General features: G+C 34.2%; 1 protein-coding gene across 2 annotated transcripts in view; it reads right to left on the bottom strand.

The window, feature by feature from the left end:
* The window catches only part of LOC143341140 (uncharacterized), a 226,877-nt gene extending 205,102 nt beyond the window's left edge, over nucleotides 1-21,775 (bottom strand). For both annotated transcript variants that reach the window (XR_013079562.1, XM_076763831.1), the window contains exon 1: nucleotides 21,455-21,775. The gene's annotated coding sequence lies outside the window, so the exon portion shown is untranslated. The remainder of the gene's footprint in view (nucleotides 1-21,454) is intronic.
* Nucleotides 21,776-22,328: the final 553 nt, after the last annotated feature.

Below are 22,328 nucleotides of genomic sequence, written 5' to 3'. Positions count from 1 at the left end.
AAACGGAGCTCTACGTGCTAAGTCGTTGTTTTAATTTTTCTATATTAAAAAAAGTAGAGAACTTTTAAGAAACGCGAGACGTGGACAGAAGAGAAAAAGAAACCACCCCTGAGAAGAGAAGGATTTGCACACATAAGCAACGAAAATTCTATTCTGAAAAGATAGTTGTATAGAAATCGGTTTACAGTTTGTACTACTATTGAAAAGCTTTCGAATAAATCAAATCCTGAGAACTGTTTAAAAAGCGATCGAAAAATGAAAAATGGGTAATAACGAGGAAACACATCTTCTGAAATGATAAAATAGATACCAAGTGATTATGGAAAAGAAATTAGTAATAAAAGACTAAAATTCTAAACAAGTTCTACTTCTTGGTCTGTCTTGGATTAATAATTCACAAAATAATTTCGAAAATTCTAAAGATTGTTCATTTTACAATCCGAAATACAAGAAATATGCACGAAGACTGGCTGTTAAAAAGCTTCGGGGAAACAAAGGGTCGTAAGTTCCAGAAACGAAAGCGCGCCGAGTGGCGAGATTGGTTATCGATGTAAATGACATGCCCACGGTTAATTAATTGACGTTCCACTGTGAGCCAATTCGAGCGTGATTTATGTCTCGTAAAATAATTTCCAATGCGAAGAAAGTTGTGTTAAGGGTGTCGAAGACAAGTCACTTAATCGAGTTCTCGACGAGGGAAAACGCGTTACAAAATCCAATGCTACTGCAAGATAATTAAAATTTCACTCGCGTTAATGTAATTAACGTTATTCGGATGATATATCGGCTCTATTAAAGTAGCCGTCGCGTCGTAAAGATTCGGCGAGAATCGGGCATAATATTTAAAAACCAATGAGGAACTTGTCGTAAACTTCGACATAAATCGCGGACAAGTAGCGAAGAAAAGGAGAATGAGTATTTTGAGGCGTTTATTATTTAGTGCTACTTCCTTGGTGCGCAAGTGAAATTAGCATTCCAAAGGCGTAAGTAGGTGTATGTATAATGTGAAATGAAAGAGAACATGTAAGGATTAGGCTGTTTAGATTTAGAATTGAAAATTTTTAACTTTCGGTGTTTAATCCCTGAGCTTTTTATAATTTATAATTTCTATAATATTTCTCTCATTTTATTGTATTTTATTCCTCAAAAGAATCCTCACTGTAATAAATAGGTTATATTTTGAATTTGGAAAGGAAAATCAGACGCTGAAAACAGCGAAAACAACATTCCTTTTATTAAATATTTTCTTAGAGTACTTTCTTGTCACTTTACGTTTCGAAGATTTCAAGTATACATTAATATTTAACATTAAATCTACCACGAGCGGTCTAATGACCGATTTTTAAGTTTCGTGTAGAATTTTTAACAGACGATCTTATTTTAGTACCATTTAATTTCACGATTTTTCTTGCAATATACGTAAAATGAATTTTTCAATGTTCACTTCTACTTTTATTCATACACGACATAAAAGAGAAAAATATCTTACGAATAAACTTTAAAACACAACTTTCTATACATGTGATGCAAAAATTAGAAATACGTTGCCTCGTTAAAGAGAAAAAGAAAGACTGGTCATTTTAGGAATGGGTATACATGAAGTAGTTTTAGTTTTAGAAAGAAAATAAATTTGTTCTCGACAATAATGCAACGAATTTAACTATGTAAATTAATATGATCGTCGATCAATGTTTATCTGATGTATTGTGTTTCTAAGAAATAGATATCAGTTTATATTTTGTTTACTATTGAGTTAATTAATAACTCGTAATGTTTTTTACAGTGTAATCAATTTTGAAAGAAATTATTGAAACGATTTGTCATGAAATCAATTTTCAGAAGAACAATGTTAATGCATACATGTACTATAATTTATGCACATGAGAAAGGTAATTAATATTTTGTAATAACAAAACAAGTTTCTTGATGGTGAGTTATTGTATTAGCACTAAAATAAGTTGTTAATAATGTAGGAGATTTGTATTGAATATTTGTGTCATGTAGTTTTGTTGAATGTTAATTTATGTGCAAAAGAGTTGAAAGTGTTTTGTTCGAGAAGAAATGGGTAACCAGGGACAGAGTCTTATATGATATTAATTTGTGTAAAAAGATTGTGTGTTTGATGTGTTTCAAACTCGTTTATATAATTATATAGTTTGTACATTTGTTCAAAATATTCTCTTTGTTAAATCCTACAATAACATTAATCAATCTATTCGTTTATATAATTATATCATTTCTACATTTGTTCAAAAAATTCTCTTTGTTAAATCCTACAATAACATTAGTCAATCTATTCCACACTAGAAGTCTACTTACTCCAAAGGGTTAGTTGGTTATCATGGAAGATATTAGAAAAATATTCAAATAGCTTAATTCTATGATCAGATTGATCAGTGTAAAAATTGATCCATCAGCAACAGACTCCATTAATAGTTAAAACCATCCTGCTCGTGAAGGTCAATAAACAGTAAAAGAGTTAACACACAATTTTAGTGAAACGTTACCGCGTATTCGATTAGGACTACCAATTACAAATTCGTATTTCGAATCAAGCAAGATCAAACTACCAACAAACGGAAGACTTTCAAGCAGATAAAAAGAAGATTCCAAAGTAACAGTTGCAAACTCGTGCTTCAAATCAAGCAAGATCAAACTACCAACGAACGGAAGACTTTCGAACAAAATAAGACCACAAAATATAACTCGTAATTTGAAAGATGAAAGTCGAACGAGTATAATTGCTGAGAAACGTACGATAATCTTACTGAAACAACCAGCTACAATCTTGATCTCTCAATCAAGCAGAACGAAATCGTCGAGGAAAGGAAGACTTTAAAGCAACAGTTGCAAACTCGTGCTTCGAATCAAGCAAGATCAAACTATCAACGAACGGAAGACTTTCGAACAAAATAAGACCACAGAATATGATTTGTAATTTGAAAGATGAAAGTCGAACGCATAAAATTACTGAAAAATGTACGATAATTTTGGCGAAACAACCAGCTACAATCTCGATCTCCGAATGAAACAGAACGAAATCGTCGATGAAAGGAAGATTTTCAAACTACCAACAAACGGAAGACTTTCAAGCAGATAAAAAGGAGACTCCAAAGTAACAGTTGCAAATTCGTGCTTCGAATCAAACAAAATCAAATTACCAACAAACGGAAGACTTTCGAACAAAATAAGACCACAGAATATGACTCGTAATTTGAAAGATGAAAGTCCAACGCATAAAATTAGTGAAAAAACGTACAATAATCTTGATGAAACAGCCAGCTACAATCTTGCTCTCCGAATCGAATCATCGACGAAAAGAAGAACTCCAGAGCAACAGGTGAAAGCCGAATAAGTTCCATTTCGACAGGAGGAGCAACAATCTCGCGAATCGCTGGTAGCGTACGCGCTGCCTTAGCGATAACTGGCATGATCGATGATATACGTGCAGCACCTAAGTTTATCGAAGCGACTGAGATACGCTTAGATTTTATCGTCGCCATATACGTACGTCCGGTGCAAGGGACGGCCGTCTCATCCCCGGATTAAACGTGTGGTATTGCTCATCGACAAGCTATAACGCGACTAATATATTTAGAGACGCAGGAGCATGTTAAGCAGGTTTCCATGCCCCGTCGCGGACTGGTAAGAAACCCATCGGACCGTATGAAGACCGGGATCGCATGATAGATGCCCACCAGCGATTTCCTAGTAAGTCGCGACCAAAAGAAATTCAGACGTTTCGTGGCTATTCGTGGGTCGACGTTACTTTCTCCCGGCGACAGAAGTTCTCGAACGTTCAACGTTGTTAATTACCAACAAACTGCTGTTAACCACTGGATCAATTACACCCGCGTACGTTCACTGTTGGCGCTGGAGGTCTAGATCGAGATGGAAATCAACGAACACAGCCCTTGCTTCCGCGTAAATTTCTACGGATACTTTGTTATCACTGTACCGTGAAAAATGCATTGCATGCTACGCGTACGGTGCAACAAATATTTAACGAAGGCGGCGGAAATTTAATTTTCGAACGAAATTATTGGTGTCAGAACTATTGCGTTGTAATGTTTTATGATTTTTTGTAAGCATTACTGCAAGTCTTCGAAAAGAGAACTTCAGTGACATTGCAATTTTAATGCTTTGACTTTTACTATTTCACTGTGGAAGTAAAACAATTCTCAAATGTTAAAAGAAACAAATTTGTACTAAGACAAATTTTAAATTAGATAGTTTACAAATGTCTAAAATCGAAATTTTGATCAACCTGTTAAAGTTTGAAGCTACTTTTTGCAAAATCGATTGATTGTCTACGTATAATGTTAGAGAATTTGTTTAATTTTGAGACGAAACATTGGAAAAATCTGATGCACGCAGGGATTTACTTTCTCAAATAAAGAGTAATTTTGTCAGTTCAAGCACAACAGTGTTGACTTAAAAATAACTTCAATATAGAAATCGTTTTACGTATCTTCTACACCGATTTCATTTTAACGAACAGTATTGTAAATGCAAACGAGAATAAATCATATTCTATAAAAATAAATCAACCCATTCTAGTTAATAAACAATTGCATAGCTATGCTGATAGAAAGGAACATCATTCACTGACTGCAGTTATATATTACCGATTGTGAAGATAAAATATGTCAAAGAAAACAAAATTGAAGTTAATTATCATTACGAAAGCTTGATTCCCGCCTAGAGATATCGCTATAATAATCAGATGCTGATCTTATTCTCTTTTCCGTTAGAACATATCAATGCGATCTTCACATTCCTTCTTTCGTTTCAACAGACTATGTGTGATTGTTAATCTTCTTCGAGTTTCAAATGTGATGTATGGTCTCGCTAGTTTCTTATATTTATATACAGGATGTATATTCCGCAGGATCAATTGCAAATATTAAAAAATGAATAAATTTTATAAAACATTTGCTACACTAGCTGCTTCTGCAACTAATTCTTTTGTTATTCAAAACACTTTTCCTTAGCTTAACAATCGCTAAACATTCCTTTGTGCCACATACTTCGTTATTCTAGAGTAAAAGTGATAAAATCTAAGCTTATTTCTTTCATAGAACTATTTCCAGTTTCACTACGCCTGTTACTTTTTAACGCAAATATGCTGTTCAAGAGAGTAGATGTAATGGACATACATAAACTTTTTCTCATTAAAAGGTGGAGACTCAATATAGTATGAATTATTATACACATTCCGTGAATATGTTTATTCTCTTCATAAATGGAATAATATTATCTTTGTATCTTCGAAGAATTGCTACGTTTATTTTAAAGCTTTAGCCTCGTTCTAAATTTCTTTTAGCATAAATTATTCAGTATTTTAATTTACATTACTCTTACATAAAAAAATAGCTTTCTTTGCACAATATTATCGGTTATGACTAATAACTTCCTACTTGTTCTATTAAATGTATCATTAATTGTACTCTTCCTGGTGAAAAGCAATTATACAACTTTAATAGATGACAACCATTTATACAATAAAGAAGAGAGAAAACACTGCAATTTGAAACTGCATTTAAAATTCCTACTTTTTAATGCCGTGAAAGAGAATAAACGCCACTGTATAATTATAAAGAAGTTACTCAAATATATCTTAAGTTGATTTAATCGGTGATCGCGTTAATGCTAGTTTGCTACGATGCGCAGAAAAAGTATCGCAACTAAATCTCGCACGCGCGGAGGGTTTCATAAATAAACTTCAAGTGTTTCCCTGGAAACTCTACTTACGAGCACTTCCATCGGAACGGTCAATGGTGAAACATTGGCTTCCGTATTTTTAGCACGCGCGAATACACGTGGAAAAGTGTGTTTGACGAAATTCGTACGAGTGAAAATCTATGTTTAGCGAACTGGAAGGAAAGTATGGCAACGCAAGACACGGTTTCGTAGCCTATATATCGTACGAACATTCAATTAAATTTCTAAGAACATCAGTGCCGTCAGTATCGACGAATAAAACATCACCGCGAATCGATAACGCGGGACATCTCAAAACTTTCATTCCACTTCATCGCTCTCGATATTACCTATAATTACGCATGCATGGTTTCTACTTTCATCAAAGTAACGCACGACTTCTATTTAGCAGCGTGCTGTACGTTTTCGTTCCATTTTCGATTTCAGTAATGTTACTCTCTAACTGATTAATGTTTCCGCGTGACCTATTTTCACTTTCCCGTTTCATTTTCTTTTGTCCCGCTTTTCATCTTGTTCCATTATTCTTCGAACTATTCTGTGATATACAGGGTGTTCGGCCACCCCTGGGAAAAATTTTAATGGGAGATTCTAGAGGCCAAATTAAGACGAAAATCAAGGATACTAATTTGTTGATTGAGGCTTCGTTAAAAAGTTATAGATATATGTATATAAGTTATGTATATTTTCGGTAAAGAATTTTTTTCTCGAAAGTAGATAGGATTCTGGGGGTATATCTATTCACTAAAAATGATTGTAATTGTCTCCTGCAACCAAAAATAATTTTTTCAGAACGATTTGAAATTGTTTAATTTTGTTGACGAAGTCCACCTACTCGAATTTTTTTCTCGAAAGTGTGTAGGATATCGAGGATATATGCAATGACCAAAAATGATTGTAACCGACCTTTGTAACCGAAAATAATTTTTTTAGAACGATTCGAAATGTTTTTTTTCGTCGAAAAATTTAAGCACCTACCCCCTGTCGATTTTTCTTAAAAATTCGTTTTTGATTTTTAATATATTTGGTTGGCGCTGTACAGAAAAGTTGTTTAATACTTTTTCGTAGGTATACATGAACTCTAGTTCCCTCCAAAATTTCAATGAGATACACTCACTATTGTAGATGTTATAGTCGTTTGAAGATTGGACCACGTTTATGGGGGTTTTCTTATTTTACGGGGTTAAGGAACAACTTTTCGAATATTTTTGTGATTTCTACATATTCTACACTAAAATACGCGTCGTTTGCTTTTTTAAACATTAAAATCGTCCAATCCGTTCAGAAGTTATGATGTTTCAAAGATTCACATGAAATTTCGAGAAACCATTTCAGGCCTCAGATTATATTTTCGGTAAGGAATTTTTTTCTCGAAAATGGGTAGGATTTCGCGGGTATGTGTAATGACCAAAAATGATTGCAATCGACCCCTGCAGCCAAAAATAATTTTTTTAGGATGATTTGAAATTGTTTAATTTACTTTTTTAATAACTTTTTAACGAAGCCTCTGTTAACAAATTGATATTCTTGATTTTCGTCTTATTTTGGCCTCTAGAATCTCCCATTCAAATTTTCCCCAGCGGTGGTTGAACACCCTGTATAATACTGCACAGGTTTCTTTTCATCAATTTCTTGCTAGATTCAAAGTAGTCTTTTTTAACGATTACAATTTTTTCTAGAATTTGTAAATCAGACTGTTTAAAGATCTACTTTCATAGTATAGCAAGAGAATCGAATATTTAACTTGATAGAAAATGTAGTTAATTTACGACATCGACGATTTCACGACATATTTTAAGAATATATCAATATGAGAAAATTTCTAGTGGATCTATTTTAATCTAAGCTATGTTTAAAAGCAAATACTGTGAATTTATCTATATTCTGTTTTTTTGTTTTTGTAATAATTTTTTACTAAATCGTGAGCAAAATACAATACCTTCATCTCTGTCAAAGTTACTACGGACTCTAAACGTGAGAAAATTCCAAATTCACGCTTAACGGAATTTCTTTTATCAATCTAAAACATTTTAACATTTATAAGTTTTGCTCGAACGTGCGGCGACGCGATTACAACGGACATTGTGAAGAAGTAGCAAAGAAAATGAAGAGTCTACTTGTTAATATAAGGTAGATAAAGAAGATTAAATACATAAAGAACGTCAAAAAATTGGGAACGCGCTATATCAGAAGCAGAGTAAACAGAAATTTACGGGGTCGTTAGTTATCGCGCTTCCGTAATCTGTAACATTTACACGTCGTAAATGGTAACAATCCTAAATTTAGGCGACCACGACATAGTTAGGTAATTCCACAACGTAGTGTTCATACGCTTTAAATTGTTGACTTTGTCTCAGAAACTTTGATCCCTCTGCAGGGAAGAGATCGCACAGTTCAATTTAAAGAGTTCATGATAAAATCCATTACTCCGAAGAAGACTAATATTTGAACACAAAATTTGTATTTCTGGTCTTATGAAACTATACAAGTGATGTTTAAAACATTTCTTGATAGCTTTGGGTACGAGAGAAGTTTATGTGTTCTCTTCACTGAATCGAATCATTCTTGCACGATAAAAACTCACAAAATATCATTTATAGTATACACATACTGTTGTAACATTCCTCTTACTATAAATGTGTCATCGCTTCGCTATAAAACAAACGAAAAAAACGTTGTAAAGACTAACTTGTAAAGTAAATCATGCAATTTTTCGTCCAAAAATAAAACGAGCACGCATAGTAAAATTTGTATACACGAGATTTCCGTTTCGAAATAATCAGTTTTTGAAGTACGTAGAGCAAACGATAGTTTAAAGTTCGATGAATCTAATTATAGTAATTCATAAATAAAAACATAAATACTGAAATAATTTTGTAATTCGAAGAAAGAATGTTCAAGCGTAAAGTTACCATTTAAAGTCTGTTAATCAAATATTTTTTTAGAATATCCCTCTTTCTATTAAAACATGGTTCTGTTTATAATGGTCCAGATTAATTCTCATGGTCAGAATTTAATATAAAAATGATAGTGTATGCAGCGACACCTAATTATTACATCACAGCAATAGGATTAATAACAGAAACAACACACAAAATGATTTATAAATTGGTCACTGTCAAAGGTTAATAAAAATTGAAATAATGATATCAAAAATATTTTCATGAAGTTTCTTTAAATTATTTATGCTATTATAAAAAGGAATAATGTATTGTAGATAGTTTGTAGTAAAACGAATGTAATTCCAAGTAGTTAAATATAATATAAACATTCTGTGTATCGTTTCTATTATTGATACCTATAATTAGTATGTAAAATTTGGAGTGAAAAGGGATTATTGAAGATTCAAAAGGGAACGCCTAAACTGTTATAGTAAAAGAATATAAAATTCAAAAATTTGTTCGTGCCAGAGCTGGAGGAAGATGGAAAAGTGTGGTTTCAGCAAAACGAACCTCACCATAAACTTCACGCAACGTTTTCCTACTCGGATAATATCAAGATTCGACGATTTATGATGGCCCCCAAGATCCCCAGATGTGACTTCTTTCACACTTCTTTCTGTGGAATTATTTTGACAAGGATAAACCACAGAACCACTTTAAGATGAACATTCGTACCAAAATACTGAATATACCAGTAGATGCCTCGGAAACAGTAACCTGGAATGTACTAAACAACTTGTACTGCAAACTTCAAACAGTCACATCTTTCTTGCAATATAATTTTATTGCACTGTTTAATGCTGCAATCTCTTTCCAACATTTAACAAGTTTTATATTTCAGTAATGTCAAAATCTTGAGTTCTTTTTGGCGAAAAATTAGGTATAAGCTATTTTGATATCAGCATTGTGGTTTAAATGCTTATTTGTTGCAAAGTTTGTGATAGACAGAAGTTCAAACTATAATATGAATGCATAATATATGAATGAATAAATTCAAACTATACTATATGAATATATGGTAAAACTTTCCCAACTTATTCACATAATTCTTCACTTCTGATAACGAATGGACGCCTTGAAAATTACTCGTCCATTAGCGTTTCATTGCTTTTTTAAAATCGTTTGAATTATTTTTGTGCTATCTATCTATATATATTTGTATAGCGAATGCAATATCGAAATAAATTAAAAAGTGGGAATGGGGTAGCCTAACCTTTCTATTGATATAAATATTGTTACACTGTTTTTTTATAAATAACAGTAGAAAATTTAACTTTCTCCAGTACGTAAATTTAATGAAATTAAAGAACTTGGACTTCATTCTCTTTTGTATTATGTCGTCCCATAAATTCGTGCCATTCGATATTCTGAGGATTTGTAATTTAATAGAAAAGAAATAAAATTTGTCGATAGAGGGAATTTCTGAAATTTTAAACTAACATCAAGAATTCAGTTTTGTTTGTTGCATGAATATTTTTGTTTGCATATAATAAAACCGAACCTTCTAAGAAATAACATACAACAATCTCTAGGCTTATTAGTGGGTAAACAATTTGAAAATGTCAACATTTTGATGAAAAGCATTGAACTATATTTTAATAAAAAATCAAGAAAATTTTGTAGCGACATGGTTTTGGCAAAGAAAGGGGAGTTACTGTTTTTCATAAAGTTATACAGGGTGTCCCAGCATCAGTGGTACAACCAAGAAGAGGGTTATTTTACATGAAAGAACAAATCAAAATTAAAGAATAAAATTTGTTCATTTGGAGCTTTGTTATTGAAAAAATTGATTTTGAATATTCACTGAGTATGTGTATATTTAACTATGTCGGATAGATCTTAATACAGACTTTTATTGTGTTTTCTGCACTTCTATACACACGTGATGACAAAGCCTCCTGAGCATGTATCACAATTTTATTTGTTGTCTTATTGTTAGCACATTATCTTTAGTTTTGAATAATCATGGTCTACAGATTTGATACTCCTTGAGTTTTATCCATGGGTTCATGTTAAAACAAAAGTGTATGAGGAATATTTTAAGCCTTCCTCAATTAAAAGTGAGAACCATTTGGTATTCGAAGAATTAAAGACAGAGAATACATTAGAATGTATGTTTATACAAATATAATTCAGAAAGTATAGTTGTGTATGCATCACAATAAACAATTTTCAACAATTTTTGTATTAATGAAGTTAGTTTAATAAGTTAATTACCTTATTTTCATTTAAATCCTGTAAATTTCATTTTTTATTTTCGATTTGTTTTTCCATGTAAAATCACCTTCTTCCAGCTTGTATCACCGATGTTGGGACACCCTGTATACCTAAAATATTGCTTTAAGTTGTAGAACAGAACTCGGATATACGAAACGACCTAATATTTTTAATTCACCCACCAAGTTAGTAATCGACTTTCGACCCTTTCAACGCGAAGACATTCCGTCAGCACGATAACCATCGATCCCGTCCGACTTTAATTATTCTTATTACCGTGTATCGATATCTCTAAGATACTCTCTCGTACGCTTATAATTATCCATAAGTTGTCTATATCTAATCGACGTTGCACCTCCACGGTTTGTAAGCCTCGGTTCGACTTCCAATCGCGTATCTATTTCGACCCGTTCGATTACGCAACGAGACGCACCGAGCAAGAACCGACCAATATCTCTTCGCATCGCGATACACACACGGCGTCGTAGCCTAACGAGAGATTTCGATCTCGGTTAAAATTGCTACAAACGCAGCCGACGTCCGCGACATGTAAATCACCGGAATGATATCGCGTCGCCTTAATCGCCGCTCCATAAAAGTTTCGTCGTGTTCCGTGTGATTTTAGAGTTACCCCCGTGGAGGGGGGAAGAGGAAACAGCAATAAAAGGCGACGACGAGCCAGCCCCGGCGCACGGCGAGATACGGGAATGCGGCAATTCACGAAGCAACGACGGAAATATTTTTAAATTGAACGAAAGAATACGCGCGCCGGCGCAACGCCGTGTGAATTATTGCGCTGCATATATATTCAGCCGGACTCGCAACCGGCGAGGGTACTAAAACATTGCGCGCGTTCCCTGACGACGTCACGGCAATTTCGATACCGGGAATCGCGGTAACAAGGAACAAGCGAACACTTTGTCGAAACCAACTCGAGCAACATGCAGAAATCGCTCCGAATCGCGTCCCGTACTACAAACACCGAGAGTCCCCCGTTCCGTCGAGTGTTTGCTCGGCTCCGGAGTTTGCGTTTAACAACTCCCGGGGCCTCCGTTCCTCTTCCCTTTTTACACGAGATTTCCGCTCGCTTCCGCTCGAATTAAAGCGACGTTTCTCGGTTTCACAGTCGTTTCATGTCTTCCGAATAATTAAACTCGAATTAACTTCGCCGAGACGTTCTGCTTGAAAAACGGGTCAGCTCTGCTACACCGGATTCCGGGCAACCGTCTTTTCGCGGGAGAATTCTTTTATTCGAGGCCCGAAACCTACTCGGGACACGATTTTTCCAATTTAAGGGGAGGTTCCGGTCTAGGACTTTCAAAAAATAATTTTTGTTTTTACATTTCTTACTTCTTTAATGTTTGAAGAATGTGTAAAAGGAAATTTTAAAATTCTAATAATGAATGAAGTTAGAGGCTTCTATGTGGCACCTGTGACACGGTCGGACCGTACTACGATTGTTAATTATCCGTGGCCGAGTTTTCTCGTTCACATTTTGTAAAATCTAAGCGTCAGTTTTGTTAAAGAATAGCCACTCATCAGCAAGCTACAAAGAAAACTCATGATGGCGTCGGTGGAAAAGGATCTGGTAAATTGACTGATTGCCACATTGACGTTATCATGGTTTAGCCATTAGAAGAAACCCTAATTCAATAAAGGACATAAAAAAAGCAGCGTGGACAACATTTTATTATATGTCTTCTACTGATAGTAATCCATTCCATCGCAACTGTCCTGAGGGAGAAGAAAGTTCCTGCAAATGGTGATGTGCGGAAGCAAAGGGTGAACTTGAATCATTTAGTCGTCCTCCTCCGTTAAACGATAATGTTATAAAAGCAATCCGTTCGATACCTGAACAGTTAACATCTCGTGATCTGGTGAAAAAATGTAGGACACACGCAAAATAATAATGAAAGTTTTAACTCTTGTGTATGGGCTCTGGCACCAAAACATTTGCACTGTGGAGCAAACACTATTGAGATTGCTGCATTCCTGGCTGCTTGCATCTTTAACAATGGATATATGCCACTGCTAAAAATGATGAATATATTAGGAATTGTTGCTGGCCCGCAAACGAAATTGTTTGCTGAGCGCATGGACAGATAGCGAATTATCATCGCTGAAGAACAAGCTTCTACGCCATTTCAACAGCGAGAATTGACTAAGAAAAAAGACTCAAGCACTCTTAATGAGTTTTATGAAGAAACTGAACGACTAAGGTACTCATCAATATTGAGGCTTCGTTAAACAGTTATTAACAAAATTATTAATAAAATTTGTCCACCTACACGAATTTTTTTCTCGAAACTAAGCAGGATTTTGGGGGTATGTGTATTCACCAAAAATGCTTGTAATTGACTCTCGCAACTGAAAATAATTTTTTTAGAATGATTTAAAATTTTGTTTTTTCGCCGAAAAATTTAGGCACCTTCCTGAATTTTTTTCTCAAAACTGCATAGTATTTCAGGGGTATGTTCATTCACCAAAAATGATCGTAATTGACCCCCGCAACCGAAAATAATTTTTCCAGAACGATTTGAAATCTTTTTTTTTCATCGAAAAATTTAAGCACCTACCCCCTGTCAATTTTTCTTAAAAACTCGTTTTTGATTTTTAGTAATTTTGTTTGACGCCCTACAGAAAAGTTGTCTAATACTTTTTGGTAGGTACCCATGAACTCTACTTCAGAAAAAAGTTTCATTGAAATATATTCACTATTGTACGAATTATGGTTGTTTGAAAATTGGACCATTTTTATGGGGTTTTTCTCATTTTGTGGGGTCAAGGACCAACTTTTCGAATATTTTTACAATTTGTACATATTCTCCATCAAAATACGCGTAGTTTGCTTTTTTAAACATTAAAATCGTCCAATCCGTTCAGAAGTTATGACGTTTTAAAGATTCGCATGAAAATTTGGGCAGACATTCTGGCCAGAAATTATATTTTCGGTAAGGAATTTTTTTCTCGAAACTGACAAGAATTTCGGGGATATGTCTGTTGACCAAAAAGGCTTGTAATTGATCCCTGCAACTAAAAATAATTTTTTCAGAATGATTTGAAATTTTTTAATTATGCCGAAAAAATTTCTGGTCGGTAAGGAACTTTAAACGTTAATAAGTTTTTAAGGAAGCCTCAATCAAAAAATTGGGGTTCTTGATTTTCGTCTTATTTTGGCCTCTAGAATCTCCCATTAAAATTTTCCCCAGAAGTGGCCAAACAATCAGTATCTCTCATAAGGCTTTAATGAACGTATGTTATAAAAATACATATTAAATTGCTCTTAAATACATTACTGTGTATAAAATCATTTCGTACAAAAGTTGCATAGAATCTAGACCATATTAAGGACACCTCTCATTTTTTAAATAAATTTTTTCCATACCATCATTCAGAAAGAAAATCAAATTCTACGTAAAAACGTATTAGATTAGGTACATGTTGTTTATATTCAACGTATGCTAAGATACTAATGGACGAAATTCAATCCTCCAACATGTTTAAACATCAAATTTTTACCGTTTTGAATTTCCTTAATATATATAACAATTCATTGAATTGAAATACAATTAATACATTGAACTAGGTAATTTTTAGACACGAGTTAGTTTTCCGTTATTTTCCTAACATTTGTGCTGCAAAATGTCCGTTTGTAAAGGAATAATGTTGGAAACATGATAGTTTTATTTAAATTAAAAATAATATGAACAAATTATATTTTTAGCTGTTTTAAATTATGTGAATTGTTTTAACTGATTTAAACTAACCACTGGTTTAAAACTGTATGTAATTTTAAATCATGTACAATTTAAGAAACCAGTGGTTTCATTTAGAGTACTAATTTCCTAAATTGGATTTTTATAATTGTCTTCCTTTAAACTAGATAACTTCAAAGTACTTTAGCGTATTAATTATAAATTTGAAAATAGTCCAAATTAGACGACTTGACTATGACTGTTTGTTATTAGCAATTTTGATCTACCTCAGACTATCTATATAATCTCTTTTTATAATAGCATAAATACTTTAAATATTAACGAAGACGTTATTAATGTCAGTAAACGTAAATTTTACCAGACTTTACACTTTTTCTAATATTATATTTTTCCGTTTATGAATTACTTCATCTCATATTTCTGTAGTTTGTTTTACACGGTTCTGCTTTGATGCTATTTTTAAATGCGAGCTCATGCATTGGTAATTTGACGATAAATTGTGGCGATTGGAAGAACAAGAGCTATGTCGAATAACAGTGTTCCGGTGGTAGAGATTCAGAAAACGAAAGTTCGCATAAAGAAATCTCTATTATCGTAACAATTATGTTTTCCAATTGTTGAGATACATTGTAACCAAAATATAAATCGTTACCATAATTCTATATAACAAATCGGAAAAATTAAGATTTACCGTAAAACCACTCCTAGTAGCTGTAAATAAATACAGGTTCAAGATGCATGTTCGCTACATTGGAAGTCTAGACGCGTATTAATCTCATACTCGTTATAATGTTTATCCTTTTTCATCAATTTAATATTTATTCCATTTATTTAATGCGTATATCTTGATCACGCGGATAATAATTCTCGAGTTTAAGAACTCACTTCAGTAGTAAAACAGCAAATCTTTGATTTACGATACGATAGAAAAGAAGTTATAAATCTCTTTAAGAGATCGTTGCTAATAATTTCCTGAGAAACAGAATTTAAATATCGAATGTTTGAAGCTTTCTCTCACTGCCGTAGTGTCCATTTTAAAGTAAATTTGATAAATCTGAAAATCTTGAAAATCTACAATCCTCTGTAGAGATTATTTTTTCAAACTTCTATATCATATTTTATTTCCAAAGCAGAAATCGATACGTTCTGAAAATCGCGATTAAAATGTGCGACTAACAATATTTAATTTCCTATATTTTCCAACAGAATCGTGTACCTATTGTATTATGTATAATTGCACCTTCGAAAAGGTTAAAACATTATTTAATTGGTAACAAGTCTGCACAAATGCACACTTCTTCTATTCGTTAGGTATTTCATTAATTAGCAAACTTATCTTGAACATCCTCGATTACCTGCAAACTCATTAGCAATCGTAATTCTTTCGGAACAAAGTTTTATACGGACTGAAATCGCGCAATTCATTTTTACAAACTGTTGTTATCTTAATGAAGCCACGAAGCGGCATCTTCGAGCTGCATTAAAGACACTGCTTGCTACATTGTCGGGGATCTCGAATCTCGATCGCGAAGGGTTGATCAGAAAAATGAAACTATTCGTTCGGAGAGAGAATTTTGTCGACAGGTGGTCGATAATTTCTGAGCTCGATGTTCAACGTTTATTACAATATATCAGTGCGCGTTTACAAACAATTCCGCGGAACGTAAATTCTATTTTAACTACATCAATTTTAATGGGCCAACAGTTTCCTGGTTATCGTATGAACTCAATCCCACGAATGATACATAATCGAATATATTACGACAAGCAATAATTTTAATAAAATCATTTCCACGCCTACAAACTGCGTTTGAAGTTTTTGTAACACTGATAACAGAATAGAAAATTTGTAATTTAAAAAGAAGTTAATTACGATAGAAAATGTAGATAGAAACATTGAAAATATATACTTAAGACTAATAAGTACTTTTAATCATAAAAAACTGTTTAATTGAACTGTTCTAATATACGTTTGTGGAAAACTATTTTATCGAAAAGGTTTGATAGCGTTTGTGTGTTTATTATAGGAATTGTAGAGGGGGGATCTCGAAGCTGAATTCTATATCGAGAATATCCAGATCCTCGATCGCGAACGATTGATCGAAAAATGAAGCTGTTAATTCGAGGATGGAATTCGCTCGACGGAAGGCTGGTAATTCCTTCTTAAGAAACGACTGCTTTTGTAGTTTAATTGGACGGGAGAAAGGACGACCAATATGGAAATACGAGGAGACTGTCGTTTTCAAACGTGCTTCGAGAGTTTAAAGTGGAGCAACTGTCAAGATAAGGAAAAGTGAATCGACTGCTTTCACGGTTGTTTATATTCTATTTGGGGTTGTGGATTAAACGAATGGTCCAATTAGTTCGATTCAGCTACTCGCTGAATGTGTATGGAATTTCTATTAAGAAAATATTCTGTATGATGGGGGGGGGGGGAAGAGAGGGTGGCAGACGAATGTTTCCTACGCTTCCTCAAACGATGATATTTCAAGATAATCCAGCAAATTAAAATTTTTTAATGAACCGCATTTATCGAATACTTATACATGATTGATTTAATTAAAGCAAATAAAGTTCTTCGTAATTTGATAACCAAGAAGTGTTGCCAAATGATATTAAAGTCAAATTCGTGTAGGTACGTTTCATTTGTGAATTTATATTCAAAAAGGTATAATTTCCAAACTGAATCGCGCGACTGACTTAAATGAGTGGTTGTTAAAATATAGATTTCTTTAATAAAAACATAAATTACCTAAAAAAAAAAAATAAATTACTTAAAAAACATAAACCTATTTTGAAATATTTTTTAATTGATCGTAAGTTTACATTGGAGTTTTTAACAAATTAGTGGTATGTTTACCTAATTAGCTGATCTTAACATTACGAATGGAGGAAACGTACAACATTCGACAAATTTTTATGAAACAACATAAATGTAATCAAAACAAAAAAGGGATCGAAAAGTTCTCGCGCGAGTTTAAAGCGTGGCGTCGAAAATCGTTAGTGCAGTGACCTGTCTTCCGCAAATAGCAAACGGATATTTAATTAGAAGTGAGTGGAGACGAAATGTGACGCGATTCGAATTATTAGATCACTAGGAACATCACATTCTTTGAATTCTCACGATGAGAAATATTGAATTAATTAATAAAGCTACGAAAGAATTTTAATCCCATTTATTTCTAGTTTATCAAAACTGTCAACGAAATTAGATCGCTTAAAAATTATTTCTTAACTATTTCGTGTATTCCAGTATATGCATAAATTACAAGCACAAATGAGTAGATAAATTTTATTAATAGACAATTTAAATTCCAACCCTAGAAGAGGATGTGTACGTGTGAAATGTAAATCGTGAAACTTTTTTTTAACGCAAATACCTAATCGAATTCCTACAAGAAGCTGTGTCTGTGTTCGATTTCACTCGTCAGAAATCCAGATCCTTGTAAATCAGAACTACCAGGATATTCTCAGTACGTAAATACACTTTTGAAACACTAACACAAATAATCGCGCAAATTCCAAAACTACCCGGAAATAAAGTTAACACTATTCTCTCCACGAACTCAAATTCCGGTAAATCAGAACTGTTAGGATATTTCTATAAATACTTGGGTTTAATTCGACCACTATTCTCTCAAAGAATTCTAATCCTTGTAAATGGAAGCTATCGAAAGCTTCCCCAGAATATATATGGAGCGGTTAAAATAAGAGATTTCAGAGTTTAAATGTAAATAATACCGATAAAAATAGACAAGAGAAAAATATACATGATAAGAATTAATCTGTTAATGAAATTTTTTGAAGATTGGTTGATTCATATGTTTCATTACATCAACGTCTTCGATATCATTTTTTGAGTTATCTTTAGTACGATATAACATAAAAATTTGTGGACACGTAACATAAAATATTAGTAGTTCAATTAAAGGGAAAAAGGTATATACTTATAAATGGTTTAAAAAATATAAAATTAAATAATATGCATTAGTAGTTAATAATATAAAAAGAACAAGTTTAATATCTGTGAAAAAACAAGTAAAAGTTGATTACCTTATACATGAAATTACTCTTACTTTCGGAAACAACGTGACACAATTTCATTTATAAAAAAATTGACAAACAAATAGTTATAAATACGCTAATGTAAAATAATGGAAAAATGCAAAAATGAAAACTATTATTTTTATAACGAGGGTCGAAAAACGGAGTCGAAAACGGTCTATAATAAAATATTTGAACCGACTAATGTTTCATGAAAATGTAGACAATTTTAATTATGACAATTCTATATAAGATATGACTTATGCTAATTTGTATACGATATTATATTTCTTTTCCATTTCAATTTTATTTTCATGATTTTTCAAAATTTCGTAAAAACATATGCTAGCGATTTATACGTATAAAATTTACAAAGAAATATAAAAAAATATAAAAAGAGATAAATCTCGCCTGTTCAGTTTATAAATATATAAATATCCTATTTTTATTCTACACAAGCTTCACAGAAGTTTCAAATACCTATTAATACAGTTTTACTGCTCACAAAAGTGTAACATTCTTCTCACACTTCTCAAAATAATCCCTCTCTTTTCTTTCTGGATTATAAAATCATTGTATTAACGAAGGGGCGCCAGAAAAAGCTAGCGATCAAAATGTTTAAAAATAAAATAATTTCAAAGTACTGCTTTGGATGATACAATTCTAAATATACGCAGCAAATACTGCAATTCTTCATTCGAATAGAAAGTCGAAACAATACTCTCATTGAAATAACTCATTGCCTTTATTTAGTCTTATCTCCGTCAAACTTGATTTGCGATCTACGTGGACCGGTTACTTCCTGTGTCTATTTTCGCGACCATTAAATTGATCGTGAGTAATGTACACTGAGCCTGGAATTTCTTGTCGAATAATTTGTTGTTGATAATAGACGAACACTTCAATAGTTCAAATATTTGACTGTTCCAATATTAGACGAATACTATTCGAATGCCTAGCTACTCAAATATTTCACTATAGCAGAACTTCGATTAACAGAAGAATCGATGATTTAATTATTTATCTACTAGAAAATACTTGCAGAGTTGTTTTTAAAAACTATATTAGCATGTGATATTTATAAATCTGTAAATTACTAATAAATTAATTGAAAATTTATACGTCTCCATAAAATTGTGCTTTAATTAGGAAAGTAAATGTGTAATTTAATGATATGAACTATTTGTTATTATTTAGTTTATAGATTTGAGTAAATATTAGCAATTGTACTGACCAACTAATCATAACGCAAATTTTAATGGAACAGTGTTTGTCTTTTACTTCGTATAAAATTCCAGTATTTCTTATGTTAAGTTATACTACATCCAGTTCACATTCTATACATTCAAATAATTTTGCATGAATTTTAAATCACCACAACATTCGATTTTTGATAAATTTTTCCAGTATTTCTATTTTAACTTATACTACGTCTAGTTCACATTCTATGCATTAAAATAATTTCTAATCTTGCATAAATTTCAAATTAGCACAACATTCGATTTAATAATATGGACTATTTATCATTATTTAGTTTATAGACTTCAATAAATATTAGCAACTGCACTGACCAACTAATCAGAACACGCAAATTTAAATGAAACAGTCTTTATCCGTTACTTCGTATAAAATTTTTCCATTATACTACGTCTAGTTCACATTTCATTCATTAAAATAATTTCTAATCTTGAATAAATTTTAAATCAGCACAATACTCGATTTTTGACAATATTCATAATAATCAGCACATACGTATACATAAAATTATCGAAATGTCGATAATTGAATATTATTTGTATCATTCGAATATTTTACAAATATTATACCTAACCTTGGCTCTACTCATTTAAGTCAGGGGGACGAATAATCAGTCAAATTCCAACGAGCATCCGCATCTAAATTCACTCCCATCCCCTTCGAGGATCTAAATCCCTGTAAATCAGAATCGCCGAGAGGTTTCCAAGCATTCTTGATCTTCCCACTTCTCACGGGCCATTCGTTCCATTAACGGAGCGCCTTTGATTTTCAGGCTCTCCGGGCCTCCGCTTGGCCCTTCGATCGTGGCCCGCGTACACAGCAAATACACGCAGACACGTTTATCCGCGGCCGTGCGCGACAATAGCGGTCCCGCGGTCGTTTTATTGTCGCGCACTTATTGTCCGTCGCGTATCGCGGCTCGTAAACACTGTCCCAACGCTGAAAGCATGGCTCGTGGGCAGATTTCGTAATCGCTTTAGAGGTTATGCCCCGAAGGTTAGCCCTCCGCGAGAGCTTTCCTCGCATCGACGATCCGTTGTCGTGGCCGTCGCGACGCATTGCGGACCGACCAGGCACGGGGGGATGCTCGAACAGTAAACAGAGACGCTGTATAAACGATCCGTAACCGGCGCCGGTTAACCTCACGTTCCGTACCGGAAAAACATTTGAACAGCTACGCTCGGCGGTTGCTCCTCGTTTCGCCCGAAATCGAGCTAATTACAGAAATTCGTCTCGTTTAAACTTAACGATGCTCGCGACCGTGTTTAATTAACTCCGTAACTCGCGCACGCCTCTAATCTCGTTTCGAAGAGCGGTTGACACTCCGAACGGAACGGTACTCGATAAGCGTAACGACACTAATAGGAGAAACGAACTATTTCGAAGCGTCACGAAATAAGATGCAACTTTATTAAGCTTAAAGATTCAAAACAGATCGGTTCGAGTCGCGAACGAAATCGGTGAGAAGGCGGAAAAGGCCCGTTCGAGATCGTCCCACGTTTCACCGGGCCGTCACGGCCAAAAGTAACCTAACTCCAAAACAAAGTTGTTACTCACCAGTGTCGGATTCGCGGAAAGGTCGACAGCGGGCAGTCGTCGGGTGATCGAAGTGTAAACGAACGTCGATTAGTCGAGAAGTCCAAGAACGAGTTGTCAGGGTGGCGAAGGATCAGTCACGATACGAAGGTTTTCAGTCTTTTTCTTCGAAAGGCACAAATGTCACTACACCGGGACACGACTCACACGAGGGTACCGTCGCGTACAACAAACCGCGCCGCGATCGTTCCTGCCCCGATCTCGTCCGCGAAGTGTCAACGAATCGAAAGGAAAACACCGGGAATTTCGGGGAGTGGAATGGAACGTGAACTTCGATCGATGTCCGTGCGCAGACTGCCCGCACCTCGCTGCTGCCGGGCGTTCGTCATGTTGCGGTCTCGCTCTGTCTCTCTCCCACTCTCAGCCCTTCCCACTCCTTCCCCCACTATTGACGGTTGCGCCGTCTCGCTTCCACCGACGCTCGCGCGCTGGTGATTCCCCTTCGAAATAAGACTCCGTTTCGCCGCGCCGCGCCGTTTCGTTCGTTCCTGCGACCGTGCTAGACCATCGAACATTTTTCCCTATTTTCCCGTAAATTCGCAAAATTACGCTCTGATTTCCTCCTTGTTTTCTCTTCTAGACTTTCTAGACTTTTTTTTTCAGTGGGCGGGTATTCGATGTTCGAGGTTCGGTTTAGGAACACGAAAGTTTCTGATACTTGGGCCCCGACTCGACTCGACCCGGTCACGCTCAACCTGACCCGAGATTCGAGTACCCGCCCACCCTTAGTAAACAGTACAATTGTTAGCTATCGGAAAATGATTCGTTAAAAAATGAAAAAATAACACGTTCGCTATTACCATTTTGTTACAGACCACTACATTTATGATATTCT

This window comes from Colletes latitarsis, chromosome 4, assembly GCF_051014445.1.
Source record: "Colletes latitarsis isolate SP2378_abdomen chromosome 4, iyColLati1, whole genome shotgun sequence".
Taxonomy (NCBI): Eukaryota; Metazoa; Arthropoda; class Insecta; order Hymenoptera; family Colletidae; genus Colletes; species Colletes latitarsis.
Note: the sequence above shows the minus strand (reverse complement) of the source record. Positions and strands in the feature narration are given on the sequence as shown.